The sequence below is a fragment of the Helianthus annuus genome, chromosome 8, assembly GCF_002127325.2.
Source record: "Helianthus annuus cultivar XRQ/B chromosome 8, HanXRQr2.0-SUNRISE, whole genome shotgun sequence".
Classification (NCBI taxonomy): Eukaryota; Viridiplantae; Streptophyta; class Magnoliopsida; order Asterales; family Asteraceae; genus Helianthus; species Helianthus annuus.
Genome location: NC_035440.2, coordinates 164591059 through 164605277, shown reverse-complemented (window position 1 = coordinate 164605277; position 14219 = coordinate 164591059). Strand labels below are relative to the sequence as shown.

General features: G+C 35.1%; 1 long non-coding RNA gene across 1 annotated transcript; it reads right to left on the bottom strand.

Moving 5' to 3' along the window:
• Nucleotides 1-5523: 5523 nt before the first annotated feature.
• LOC110939506 lies at nucleotides 5524-8146 on the bottom strand. Its single transcript, XR_002592309.1, has 3 exons — nucleotides 8036-8146; nucleotides 7299-7387; nucleotides 5524-5718 (listed from the first exon to the last, which is right to left on the bottom strand). It is a non-coding gene; the product is annotated as an uncharacterized LOC110939506 (long non-coding RNA).
• Nucleotides 8147-14219: the final 6073 nt, after the last annotated feature.

The window sequence follows — 14219 nt, the reverse complement described above, 5'->3', positions numbered from 1 at the left end:
TGAAACAGATATGCAATTGCAGACTTATCTTTCTTAGTGTCTACCGTTGCATTCTCTGCCGGTTCAATCGTTTCCCACAAACCATTCGCTTCAAGAATTGTCTTGATACGAATAGCCCAAACCGTATAGTTTGTTGGTTTCAGAATCGGACACTGAAACTGGGAAAGAGAATTTCCATTTATCGGACTTTGCCCGGATGATCCTGACATATCTTCCTGCCGAATAATCTTCATTTCTACTAAACTTTCTTTTGGTTTTAATATATCTTAGCAACCCCGATTACCCGAATCGTGTAATAACCAAATAACCAAAAACAATCTAATTCGCACTAAAACCCCGGAATCAAAACAAACGAACCCTAGATTCCTAACCGTTCGGTTCGACCGACTTTCCTAGAACCGAAAATAAATAATTTTGAAATGAAACTTTTGCGAATTTAAACGAAATTGAAACCTGATCGCGAATTCCCTGCGATGCCTTGCGATTCCCACGCCTAGAGCCTGATGCTCTGATACCAATTTGTTGGCCCAAACTTGGATCTTGATCTCTAATAAGCGTGAATAACTTGAATAACAACAACTTGAATAACTTGATAATAACCGAATGTATACAATATCGAATTGAGAGTATATACAATTGATTTCGAATGTAATGAACAAGTACAAATTAATCTAACTATCCCTATATATAGTTTCCTACGGGTACGAGTGAATGGCCGTCTCTTCGTGAAAAGTCATGTCTCTTGGATGTGTGGTTGAGATTGGATCTTGAAGAGGTGTGTTGATTCTCTTCCGCATGATCAACAGTCGCGTCCTTTCCCTTTCTTTGGTGTCGATTCCGAATGGTGTGTGTAGGAGACATACCCATTCGGTTAGTGAGGGTAGTTTCAAACTTCCACTTTGTCAACTTCAACCCTTGTAGTTCATAACCGCCATATCTAATATTATTTCTAATTATATAACTATCTAACTAAACTATGTACATGATGTTAAGAGATTAACCGGTTTCATGATTATTATCTTATGTTATCATCTGATTATCAAAACAATAGATCATCGAGATATGATAATACTAATGACATATGAAACACAGCTAATTAACTTATACATGGAACATAGCTAATCTATACTATATGATAATAAGATAAAACAAAAAAATCTTCTATGTACTATAATAAAATAAACTAACTTTTCTACACGTGTCATTCATTAAAGGCATTCTCAAATATATATTTATCTTATATTAACTAAATAAATAATAAATTAATATTAAATCTTATCATATTTTAATAAAATATTATCCTCAAATCTAAATTGTTAATTAATATATTTTAAAACAAATACCTCTCTTTCCTACCTATCTTATCTATATCTATACTATATAATAAAAGAAACCTGTTTTGGGACACTTGTTATTCTCTCATTTAATTGATTAAAATTATTAATAATACTAATAATAATAATAATATTTAATCTAAATTAATACAAATTTTTATTATTAATAATATTTAATCAAATCTAAAATTTAATCTAATACAATTTTTATTATCAAACAAAACGGATATTACCTTTGAATTTTGTTCAGCTTTTAGTAATTGTAATTCATGGTTGATGTCTGATTCATGTTTAGAATTCAGGGCCAGTAATGTGTAAAATAATCAAACAAAACAACAAAGCAATTTGGTCCTCATGAGCAATACGTGCTTCTTTAATACTGATGAATCGAAACGAAGAACAATTTGATTTCGTTGAATAATATTTTCTTTTTGCAAAAATAATTGAATACCATATCTATCTATACATATAATAAAAGAAACTATGTTAGGGACACATGGCGTTATTATTTTTTTAAATATTTATTATGAAAAGTTATTTATTGATAATATTAAATTTAAAATTTGTAGAAGAGATTTTAATGACAAAGACAAAGACAACTGATAATAATATATTAATTATTATAATCATATGTTAATTAATTAAAATCTAAAAAAATATATTAGCGTTTTAAATATTTATAAAGATAAAGATTTTATTTAATTGGTAGTTTTAATTATTTTTATATTTTGATGATAAGGACAAGGATAACCAATAATCATATACTAAAATAAAAATATTTATTTTAATCAACTGTTATACATGGTATATTTAGAATCATATTTTTAATAAAGGATCCCATTATCCCGTTTTACACTCCAATAAAATAATAATATTAAATCATAATATCCAGCTTATCTATTATATATTTAATATTTTTTACTAAAATATTTCTGTTCTTTTTTTTTCTGCTAATTATCTAACATCAGGTAATACGTAAGTTTCTAACCTAATAATAAATATAGAAAACAAAGTAAAATGTTATAAACCATGTAATACAGAACTTTTTAACCTAATAAAAAATAAAGTGAGATGTTACACTAAGTAAATAGTGCCTCAAAGTTCCTTTTGTTAGAAAACACATCTTGATAACTAAATGTTTTAACGGATTACATTATTCGTGTAAGACATGTGTTTATTCAAATTGTGCAATACACGAATTGTATAACTATTTTATTACTTAGTATATAAAATTATATTTATTCAACCCGTGTAATACACGTGGTTCTAACCTAGTATTAAATATATAAAAAATAAATTAATATTAAATGTTATCCTAATTTATTAAAAATATAATTTTTTTTATTATTTGGTATACAAAATTATATTTATTCAACTCGTGTAAACGCAGGGTTTTTAAAAATTTAACTTTTATTAGTTACTATACAAAGTTACATTTATATAACCCGTGTAATACACGGAGTTTTTAAGAATATAATATTTTTATTATTTGGTAGATTTTTCAACCCGACTATACATGGGTTTTTTAATGATACGATTTTTAAGTATTTAATATACAAAATTACATTTATTTAATCTGTGTAATACACATGATTTTTAAAGATATAACTCTTTTTTAGATCTATTCAACACGTGTCGTATACAGGTTTTTAAGGATGTAATTTTTTTTATCATTTGGTAGATTTATTCAACCCGATTATACACGGGTTTTTTAAAGATACGACGTTTTTAGTATACAAAATTACATTTATTTAATCTGTGTAATACACATGGTTTCTAAATATATAACTTTTTTTATTATTTGATATATATAAAATTATATTTATTAACCCGTACAATATGCGAGTTTCTTTTTATTATTTAATATATAAAATTACATTTATTCAACCCGTGTAATATTACACGAGGTTATAACCTAGTATAATATATACCATCACCAAGTATCTAATACATCATATAAACCCACTAATTAAAAGCAATTCAGTGTAAATGAACATTTTACCCTTAATTCTTGAAAACTTTAAAATTTCTATACGCCTATAGTTTTAATTTCAAATTTTATTATTTACCATTTTACCCTTAATTTTATTATACTTTTGAAATTTCGTATATGCCTATACCCTTAATTTTCCTAAACATTAATAACTATTGGCTTTTGGTCAAACTGGTTCCAAGAAAAAGGAGTTCGGGTCAAAGTGAGTCGTTTTACAAGAAAAAGAACTATAAATTTGGCTTTATGGCAGCAGCAAAGTGGTAGAGGCGGCAAAAACATGCGTGTCGGTTTTTTTTTTTTTTTTTGAAACTTAACTTTCATTAACACACCACCAAACCCGAAAACCGGGCCGGCAACAAACAACAAAACAAAAATTACATAATTAAAAATTTACACCAATCAACCCAATCGATAGAAAAGGAGCGCGACCTATGCTTAAACCAGAAAAAACCCAAAGCTCTAATCTCACTAAAGACGTCCTCCACCTTAGACCGCGAACCCGAGAAGACCACTTTATTTCTAGCCAACCAAATACACCAGTATGCGATGATAATAATGCCTTGAAGAACCATTTTTTTCCGATTTCCGCAATCTACTGAAGTTGTGAATCTCCAAAAGGTCAATAATGGAAAAAGCAAAAAACGGAGGAGTACCGCACCACCTGCTGATTTTGAACCAGATCAGATCCGCGAACCGGCAAGAGGTGAAGAGATGGCTCACAGATTCATCCTCGCTGCCGCATAAGGGACAAGCACTAATTTGATTAACAATCCCTCTAGAGAGTAATGCATCCGAAGTAGGAATTCGATTCAAGATTAACCTCCAAGCGAAAATATTACACTTAGACGGGACCCATTTACACTAATCGAAAACAGCGACATTGGGATCAATCCTACCGCGAGCAAGAACCTCTTTGGCATATTTAACCGAAAAAATACCTAAGGAGTCGCCCAACCATCTCCATTTGTCTCTACCATCCGAGAGATTAAAGGAAGATAACATACCCGTCAGAGAGACCATCTCCTGTAACTCCGAAGCCGTGCTCGGCTCATGCCTCCAAAGCCACAACCCACCATCGGCCAGACGATCCTTAACCGAGCAATTTTTTACTATCTCCAGCCTGAAGAGACCCGGAAAAAGATCTTTGAGCGAAGAATCGGACAACCAGGGGTCTAACCAAAAGAAAACATCGGAACCCGAAGCAACCACACCTTTGAAGAGACTGCGAATCGGCTTGTTATCCACGATAGGCTTGTTCAACACATTACAAATATTGGCCCAAACCCCTCTGATAGATTTATTACAAGGAAGGAATAACCACTCAGAACGACCCGAGTGTATAGTAGAAACGATTAGAACCCATAAACTATCGGGCTCATTCTTAAACCTCCAACCCCATTTGCTGAGCAAGGCCAAATTGACGTCCAACAACTTATTCAGACCCAAACCTCCCGCTTTCTTAGGAAGAGAAACCTTTTCCCAAGCTACCCAATGAGTCTTCCTAACGTTATTTGAGCCACCCCACAAAAATTTCTTTATGATACTTTCAAGGTCTTTGATAACTTTGATCGGCGCCTTATAAAGGGACATGAAGTACACAGGCAGACTATCGAGAACCGACCTAATAAGAGTAACCCTGCCTCCAATGGATAATAAGGCAGCCTTCCAAAGAGAAAGACGCTTCTGGAATAGATCATAAACAGGTCGCCAGCTGTTTATACGGTCCATATTGGCACCAACCGTTAAACCTAAGTATTTAAAAGGAATAGAATCAGCCTTACATCCGATCCAGAGAGCCATCTCCTCAATTTCCTCCTTCGAGACTCCAACCCCGAAAATACTAGATTTATTGAGATTGATTTTGAGACCCAAGCATACGTGAAAACACCGAAGGATCCTAATGACATTAATGATGTTTTCATTATCCCATTCCCCCATTATCATGACATCATCGGCAAAGAATAAGTGAGACACACGGACGTCAGAACCTGGGAAATTAATACCTTGAAAGACATTGGCCTCACGAGCCATATTAAATAAACACGACAAAGCCTCCATAACCACAACAAAAAGAAACGGGGAAATCGGATCTCCTTGTCTCATGCCTTTGCTGCATCCGAACTCGAAGGTAGGCGAACCATTAACTGTAACACCCGTCTAATTATTTAACGTTTTTCGTTTAAGTTACGAAAATAATTAAGAAATTATGTGTAAATACTGCCGAATAATACGGGTGAATTAAAACTTTTACAATTTGAAAGTATTACAACAAAATGTAATTAAGTTCGTCATTTAAAAGTAACGACGAAACGTCATGCGGAAGCTTATTTCATTGATCGTGTTCGGTCCTTCCTAGTGCTTGATCTTCATCCGAGAACACTTGGTATATATCTGTGATCAAAACCAACCCAAATGTTAGTTTTGATGCTTAAATAATAGATTAAACAAGTTCTAAACGACAAACCATGAAATAAAATAAGATGTGCCAGTTCTGTAGTCTGTCGCGGATTTGGTACTAGCTTACGCGGGCCGCGTCACGCGAAAGCTTATACGCGTTTAAAAACGGTCCGGACGGGTTCGCAATGCATCAACGGGTAAAATAAACAATTTTCGCGAACTGACACATGCTCGCGTAGCGCGACGAACTGGGCCTTTCCCGTCGCGCTACGCTACGACCTGTTTTCGAAAGAATGTTGATGCTGGTTGCTGCAAATTCCCAGCACAACCGGATTTTACGGAAACGAGCATAACTTTCTCGTTCTTGATCCGTTTTACGCGATTCTTTTTCCTACGCGGCCGTAATTTAATTCTCCATCTAATGGAGTTAAAATCCGACATCCGGATTAACAAAATTCCAGACTTTTAAGTCTTCGGCTTATTATCCTTTTTACCAAACATTGACCCGTTCATGATTTTATCACACCAACTTGTTTATTTGATCTTTAAACTCATGGAGTTCATTATATCAATATCTCCTATCATATTACTCTCAAATCACGGGTTTCTTACATAATAAAATCCCGTTTACGCTTAATTGCTTATTTTGACCCATTAAGAGTATTTAAGCACTTTTAGGCTCAAAATCGCTTTTATTCTATTCTAGCATTGTAACCTATATTTCTTATATAGTATTCTTCCATCACAACTAATTGTGTGTTGGATTACAATGTGTATATCTATATGTTCCGAGTTTTGCCCTTCGGATTGTTATTTTACGACAAGACTCAGCTATTTGACTAACATATTACATCTTTCAACTTATATACTTATTCTAAGTATCTATCTAATCATGAAATTCATTTCCAAGCAACCCTTAAGGGTTGTTTGTTCAATTTAGCCTACAACGGCGTTTTGGTCGATTTTGGTCCTTCTTTTATGACGCAGGACTCTCACCAATTATTCGACCAAAATAACACTTTTAGCTACAACATAATTATGCGTACCTGGCTCGGATCAAAATATTGACCCGTTTTAATACCTTTCGCTATTAATATCTAGATAATAGCAATGCTAACCATGTGTTAATTCCTGTGATCGTAAACTCAACAAGCAATCATCAAATATTATTGACAAATGGTGCTAACAACACCATTTGACCCGTTTAGTCGAAATGACCAATTGTCATTATAAGATGGCACTTAATTACCATTTCACCCCTTAAACCTATCCCGGTTTACTTTTTGAAATCATCCAACTTGAAAGTCGTTTCCTGTTTTATTTGACCCATTATGACTTATGCCAAATGGTGTCGTTTTAAATCCCTTTATCTATTCGTTAACCCATGTCCGGATTACCATTTCACCATTTTTACCCCTTTCTACCATAATTTATGGTTTATGCCATTTTCGCTTGTTCCGACTAGCATTATATTGCGCCGGAACATCATGTTTCATTTACTTAATATAAATCGTATTCCATGCTCACAAATAAGCATTTTGTAATAAAAGTAAAAGGGCGTAAGCTTAACTTACCTCGCATCCGAACTACGCTTTTCCTTTCATTTGTGATTCGTTTGACCCGCTCCCTCATCAAGCTTCCACCTAGCTTGTTACGCGTCAAACTATCATCATCATTTTCAAGGTGGTTAGATTAGTCATTCAAGATCATGACCTTCACACCTTATGAATCTTTTACCACTATTCTTAATGAACCTTATCATAGGTCGGGTTGACTTTTAAAAAGTCAAACCACCAATTTACAAATATGAACGCACTAACAAGTTCACATGACTCGATTTAGGCATATTATCAACCACTTAGTGAGCGGCATCCTTTGAGATGCTACTTCTACTAACATGCTATCTAATTCATACCTCAAGTAACCATAAATCAACATGTAATTTTAGTCATTGTATGCATAAATACACTTTGACCAACATAACCATGGGTTTAACTCTTGTGTCAAAACCCACTTCTAATCACTTATGAACTCTTGACAAAATCTCTAATTTGTTCAAATAGTTCATTCATATGAGTTAATATGATGTTTATACACATCAATTTCATCAAATCAACAAAACCCACTTAGCTCATACTTGGCTAATAAATCACTAGTTTATGGCACAATTCTACAAGTTTGCATCTAGGGTTTGTTCCTAGACTTGTACCCACACTAATATCACTATAACATTGAACATTTATGCAAGAATTTCGTTCATGCATGTTCATCACAAATTCGAAATATCAATAAACATCGAAATTCAACATACCTTGTGATCCCCTAAGCTTGGTGATCACGATTTTATTAAAAGCCCCAAATTCTTGGCTTGATTTCTCTTGATTTTGGCAATTTTGTGAGTTAGGGTTCTTGGAAGGGAACCCCCCTTTTTCTCCTGTATACATCGACCAAAACACACACATATGTGTTTTTAAGTTTTAATTATAAACTTGTTTTCCAATTGTCCACTTTTAGTCCCTCAAGGTTTTATTTCGATCTATTTAAGTTATAATCCATTATTTATAACTTATTCACATATTATTAACTAGGTTAATTATTCCTAGTTAATTTAATGGGTTCGGGAGTTATAACCCGTTGTATTTCAAGTCCCGTTAACTCGGGCTCTTATAAACTCAAACTCTTAAACCTTTGATTTGCTTGTATTTAATTATTAGGATTTCTTATTTAAATACAATTATTTACCTGGTTATTTTATTTATTTATTTTTTTTACTACTAACGGGACTTTACCCGTCTTTTAGTATTAACGGAGTTTGATTACCAAACCCGTTTTCGGGGTGTTACAAGTCTACCCCCTTAAAGAGGTTTCGTCCTCGAAACCTTTTCTTACATAATTCATTTAGTTTAAACTCAATGTATTTGAGCCGAGAAATCTTCTAAACATTACTTATACTTTTTAACCAATCGTTATTATTACCCGAAAAGTACGGTAACATCTTTTTGGTTACTAATTGTCTACATATCTCATACGACATAGTGTAACTTCGAAATAACGTAATCTTGTTATTTCCACTAGTTTAATTAACTTAGCTGTGACAACCCTCACTAAACCAGGTATCCGTACGACTTAATTGATAATTAATTACTGCTTAATTACTGTGCTTACCTGAAATTGTGGATAAATTGCTACTTGAATGTTGATACTTGTACATACTTGCATCATACTCTATTTACCTGTAACAACTCTCACTAAAATCAATAATTAGGACGATAATTAGTCAATAAGAAAACCCTAATTAAGACACCCAAATAATTCTGCATTAGCCCTAAAATTTTCAGAACAATCGGAATCAGGATCAGGGCCCCTAAAACTCAAAGGGGGCAAACCCTAGTTGAATAATTATCTAAATAAAACGTTGCTATGTTCTGATTGGCCAATTTGTTGAATCACCAAAGCTAGTCCCGAGCCTAGGCAGCCTATAAATTAGACTGCTTAGCTTACGGACCGCAAGGGAAAGGACTTACGGTCCGTAAGCATGTCCCAAAAATTACTATAAATAGCAGACATTGGGACTTGAACAGAGAATTGAAAACGACGCACAAACTCTCTGTGTACGTCGACTTATTTCGAAAACAGTCCAAAAAGAAACACACACATAATCACGAGGTGCTGCCGCAATCAGGGTAATAACTCGATCGCTATTACGATTCAACGTCCGATCGATTATAACTATCCAACGATTGTTTGAGTGCTGCTCAAATTGAGCTAATACTTTATTATTCATTGTGATTTCGACTTGAATGTTTGAGTGCTGTTCGAATTCGGACTATGCTCTGTCATTCGTTGTGAATCCATTGAATTATTAAGTATTGCACTTATTAATTGTTGTGATGGTTTAATCTCGTGAATTGACGTAACTGCTGTATTAGTTACTAACCCGTTTGTGTGTGTGTGCATTGTTATTAAAATTAGGTTAATCACAGGCAAATCAGTAAGGCTTAAACTCTGCTCATAAAATCTGCAATGTGAGTCATTCTCTTTTTATCAACTGTTTTACAAAACTCCAAATTATTTTCCAAAGTTATAATTACAGGGATTAAGTCTATGTAATCACCAAAATATAGCCGGTATGTGGGGTTTTGTATACATTACTTATTTCCCGTCACACTTGGACAACGAGTTAGCCAAGGGGTGATCTGACCACAGTCACAGACACCATTTGGACAACGAGATAGCCAATGGGTAGTTGAGTGACAAGTATTGTGGGTAGTTGGTTTGATATCAGAAACATTGTAATTCCCCTTAATACTGTAAATTATAACAAGTGTGTCAATAAACTGAATGATTCACTCAGTATTTCCCCGCTGACAAAACCTTTTTCAAACATGTTTAAGGTGATCTGTTGTGAGCAAGGAAAAGTGTCGTGGAGCACTCTCAGCTTAGAAAAGTGGCTCAATGTAAATAAATAAAAGAAACATGTTTTGAAAAATAAAGATTTCCCTGAGAAATCATATTATTGTAAATTACGGGAATTTATCCCTAAATTATGAAACGGGCAGTTTAAATTATTGAAAGATCCTGTTTTAAAAGTCTTCCGCTGTCGCCTAAATTAACTACCACGGGATTTCTGTCCCGCGGCTCCTGAAACGGGTCAAACCGGGTCGGGGGCCGTGACAGAAATAAGGTGGTATCAGAGCCACTGTTTTAAGCTTACTGTTTAAGCTCACTATTTTAAGCCTATTGAAGTAATTGAAAAATACTTAGGAATTTTAATTCCCATTCTGTGAATATATGCTTATTTACTGATTAATTGTTAAAATTACAGCATGGGTAAACAAATGATTTCTGCTATCTACCGCAAATTAGATGGTACACTTAAAGAAAAGGGAACATCTTCTTCCAAAAATCCCACAGATATAGAAGAAGGAATCTTTGTCCGTAGGGAAAATTATGAAAATCCTCTTACCCCGGAGAAAAGGAATTTGATTATTAGAAAGGGGCAAGAGAAAAAGAAAGTCAAGAAAGTGAGATTTAATCCGGAAATTCAGGAAATTGGCAATAATCCACCAGGGGAAAATAACTTAGATGAAAAATTGGCAAATTTGTATCTGCTCGCTACCGTAGCAGCAAATGCAAATCTGTAAATTAGTAAAACTTGGAGTCTAGTAATAATACTCCCCAGTAAATAGATAAATAAATCTGAGTGTGTTCTGTTTGTTGTTATGTTGTACAAATTAGTATGCAATAAAAATGTTTGTTTGTTAAACTTTGTTCCAAAGTTTTAACTTAGCATTTTTGTGCATTTTGCATATATGCTACACAGCATGAGTGAGCTATCCGAGGCGTTTCAGAACCTCAACCTCTATCCCATGCCAATTGAAGTCTCCCACAACTTCACTGGTTACGTTGCTGACATAGAGGAACCTCTGGAATTCCAAGCTCCACCGCTGGAAAAAGCAAAACCTAAAAAGAGGAGAAGGTATGTAGGATGGAGAAAGGTGCGCAGGAGGAAACCCACAACTAAGAGACTCCTTAAAATAGAAAATCCTGTAAGCAAAGGGAAAGAAATAGAAACCGGAGAAAGTTCCAAACAAACAGAAATAGAAATAGGAAGAGACTTAAAACAAAAAGGAATAGAGATCGGAGAAAGCTCTAAACAGCCAGAGGAGATCACATTCCAGGACGAAATAGACCGTCTACTGGACAATTGTGATGTCATAGAACCTGTCAACAATAATCTCTTCTCTTACCCTGCCACAGCTCAATTCCCAATAAACCTAGAACCAGTGATTCCAGACCCACTAGTCCACACACGACCATTAGGCCAAATGGAGGAATGGTGGACCAATGACTGGCAATTCCAAAATATGATCAATAGTCCCTATAGTTTTCTCCCACAGTTTGATCCAGAACCTGTCCCTAATCCGCCAATAAGCTATGAAAATTTAGCTGAACTGCGTCAGTTTGGTGAAGAACTGATAGGCACTGGGAATAGGATCAGGGAAATAGGGGAGCAGATTTCCTGGAAGTATGACGAAAGGGAGCGTCACTACTGAACTGCCAGTTAATCAAAGAATAGTGGGGAGGGTTGGAAAAGTTTGTATTATAACTAATATAGTAAATCTAACTCTGTAAAATGGGCAATAAAACAATGTAAGATAAACAGTGTGTATTGAAGCAGGTATAATCTATAAAACAGAACAGAAGTCGAGAAAATCGACAATTTTGGTTATAGATATGTGTTGTAAGAATTTATGTGTTTATGTGTAATTGCTTTATTATATTTAATTAGCAATTATTTGACACTAATAAATTACACTTATACCAATTATCAGATGGAAAACGCTAGTAATGAACCAATTAATGAAGAGAATCAATCTGAGCAAAATCAGGAAAACCAATACATGACTAGACAAGATATTGAAAATATCATCACTCAAGGGATAGCTAATGCTATTCCTGAAATCATGGCTGCTGTTCAGAAACCTGTTGAACCGCAACAAATCATTCCTAGTAAACGTACCCAAGAAGATAATTTTAGTCATAGTGTAAATGGAGGCGGCAATCATGACAATAATAATCCACGACAGGCCCCACTCCCTAAGAAAATGAAAGCTGCAACGCCTGGTTGCACTTACAAGGAATTTCTTGCTTGCAAACCCGCAGAATTTACAGGTAACGAAGGAGCAACTGCAGTACTGCGTTGGTTAGAGAAAACCGAAGCAGTAATTGCAATAAGTAAATGTGCCGAAGAAGATCAAGTTATGTATGCGTCAAACTTGTTCAAAGAAGGGGCGTTATAATGGTGGAACACTGTATTGCAAGCAAAAGGAAGAAGGGTGGCCTATGCGATGAATTGGGAAGAATTTAAGAGTCTGGTAGAAAGAAAATTCTGTCCCGAATACGAAAAGGAACAAATGGCAAACAAGTTCCTGAGTCATCATATGATAGGCGTAGATTGTCGAGGATACACTTCGACATTCTTCGAATATGCGAGAGTGGTACCTACCCTGGCTTCGCCAGAACCGGTACTCATATCCCGTTATATTTGGGGATTAATCGGAGAAATCCGTAACATCGTTAAAGCTGCGAGACCACGCACTATTGACGATGCTGTAGAGTTAGCAAACACCTTAACCGATGAACTGGTGCGCACAAGAGAAGAAGATCGAAAGAAAGAATTGGCTCAAAAGATTACCCAAGGATTTCGTATGGGTAATAATAACCGCTTCAAAAGAAGAGGAATAGGGCAATCCTCATCACCTCCTGTCTGCAGAAATTGCAATAAGAAACACTATGGGCAATGCAATATAGTTTGCAACTTTTGCAAGGCAAGAGGACATCATGAGGAGGATTGTAGGAAAAAAACCAGAATTTGCTATAACTGCGGAGAAACAGGGCATATCAAACCCGACTGCCCTAAGCTAGTCAAAACCGCAGATAATAAAGGCAAACAAGCTGAAGGGACAACCAAGAAAAATGCTCGCGCATTCCAGCTGACCACTCAAGAAGCCGAACTCATTCCAGACGTGATAGCGGGTACGTTCTTAGTGCATAACGTCTATGCAAAAGTATTATTTGACTATGGTGCAAACCAAAGTTTTATCAATACTCCATTCTGCCAAGCTCTTAACTTACCCTTAACTACCCTTAGGCAGATTTTTACAGTCGAAACGGAAGATGGAAGTTCTGTCGACATAGACAAGGTATTGCAAGAAGGAAAGATAGAACTGTTAGGCCATAAGTTTTCTGCAAACCTGTTACCTATGAATTTAGCCGGATTTGATGTAGTATTAGGAATGGATTGGTTAGTAGCCAACCATGCTCGAATCCTGTGTGATAAGAATTCCGTAGAAATCAGTACCCCCACAGGAGAAGTAATCTTAATTACCGGAGATAGACCTCGGAAGCCATTAAAATTCATTTCAGTAATGAAATTGGCTAGTTATTCAAGGAAACAAGAAATGGTGTATATGATTTCTGTAATCGTTAACACTAAAAGTAAGGAACTCCAGGATATCCCTATAGTTTCAGAATACCCAGATGTCTTTCCAGAAGAATTACCTGGATTACCACCCGATAGGGAAGTAGAGTTTAGAATTCATCTAATTCCAGGTACTACACCAATAGCTAAAGCACCTTATCGATTAGCACCTACCGAAATGCTAGAACTGAAAAAGCAATTAGATGAATTACTAAGCAAAGGATTTATACAACCTAGTTCATCCCCTTGGGGTGCACCAGTGTTGTTTGTGAAAAAGAAAGATGGATCGAAGAGGATGTGTATCGATTATAGGGAATTGAATAAGGTTACAATTAAGAATAGATACCCACTACCTAGGATTGATGACCTTTTTGATCAATTGCAAGGAGCTAGGTATTTCTCTAAGATAGACTTAAGATCTGGATATCACCAGTTGAAAGTACAAGAAAAAGACATACCTAAAACTGCTTTCAGAACTAGGTATGGTCATTATGAGTTTACAGTCATGCCC